Genomic DNA, 1,659 nt, shown 5'->3' with positions numbered 1-1,659 from the left:
ATAAACAAGTGTAAAGTACATTTGGGGACATTTTGGGAAATCTGAATATAGACAGGATGTTAGATAACAGTTTAGAATTATTGTACTTTTCTAAAACATGTTTTTGAGATTGAATTTACATAAGAGAATGTCTTTATTTTTAGTAGACATATGCTTAGGGAGAGTTACTGTGCCTGCAGTTTATTTTCAAATGGATCAAAGATAAAAAAGAATATACGTGTAGAAAGGCGCAAAGTAAACAAGGGAAAATGTAAATAATTGGCAAATTATGGTAAAGATAAATAGGCATTTATTGAAGCATTTTTTTTTCTGTAGGTTTGATAACATTAAAAATAAAAAGTGGGAGCATAAAGCCCTTTCTTTTATATCAGCTTAATTAATTCTGGATTATAAGTGTTCAATTCCTGTTAGGTAAAGTATGAATGATCAGTGATCCTTCATGGGCTAAAAGATTCAAGTAAAGGCTATAGCTTTTGATATGTGATACATTACTTGCTATAAATTATGTGGTATTTCAGCTAGAGAGTAAATATTTCCTTAGTGTATAATTTGGTTGATTTTTAAAATTAAATTACATTTATCCTAACCAATAATTAATATATCACTTTAAATGGCATTTGTCTCTGCCCAGGAAGTTTGTACATTGTTAAATTCTGGCGTTGTAAGTTACTTTCTTCAGCTGTGCCCCATGTGACTGGAAAACTGCTACACCATAAGCTAAAGTAGCTATGAGACGTTTGGGGGAAATTTCTCTCCTAACAAAAACCTGATGGACTCATTATAAAACTATTCTAACAAGGAAAAAAGTAGACATGATGCTTGATAGAGAAGTAACTGAGATAAATCAAGCTCCAGTTCCATTCATCATTGGCAAGGGGCTCTTTTGGGAGTGGAAATGAGTTTTTCTACCTTTTCCTAGAATTTATAGGTTTCTGTGCTCATAGTTGGTCAAGAAAGGAGGTGAGTATACTGTTATTTTTGATGCCATTGCCCTCTACACAGATTATTATACTTGTGTTTTATGCCACTGTTGCAGGAAGGAGCACCCGTTCCAGGCCCAAGAGTGAGCTCTTTTCTACCACTGGGAAATGAAGTGTCTGAGGAGACACATGTGCTGACAAAGCAAGAGACTTTATTGGGAAGAGGCGCCTGGGTGGAGGGTAGGAGGGTAAGAGAGTCCAGGAGAACTGCTCTGCCATGGGGCTCACAGGGTTTGATTTTATGGTAATTGAGTTAGTTTCTGGGTTGTATATGGCCAGTCACTTTGACTCAGGGTCTTTCCTGGAGACTTGCCCATCATTCAGCCAAGATGGTTTCCAGCGAGGAGGATTTCGGGAGGTTGGTAGTGAAAGGTCATGCTGACCGCAGGCGGGAAAGCGCCAGCCGGAAAATGCTGACGGAGAAGCCCCCGCTGGAAAGTCCTGGATAAGACATCCACCAATCAACAGCCCGTTGCCAGGCAGACTAATGGACGCGAAGGTGCCAAGACTCCGGCCAATCAAAAACTGACATGAGACCAGGCAGTCCAATCAGCACCCTAGAGCCCGATTCTAACCATATATGGAAAGGTCCCGCCACTTCCACATCCGCCAGGGTATATAAGTGTCGAATCCCTTCCCGCAGCTTGCAGAGTCCCGCTTTCCCCCATGCTCTCCTGTC

Source organism: Cervus canadensis, chromosome 7 (assembly GCF_019320065.1).
Source record: "Cervus canadensis isolate Bull #8, Minnesota chromosome 7, ASM1932006v1, whole genome shotgun sequence".
NCBI lineage: Eukaryota > Metazoa > Chordata > Mammalia > Artiodactyla > Cervidae > Cervus > Cervus canadensis.
This window is presented reverse-complemented; position numbering follows the sequence as displayed.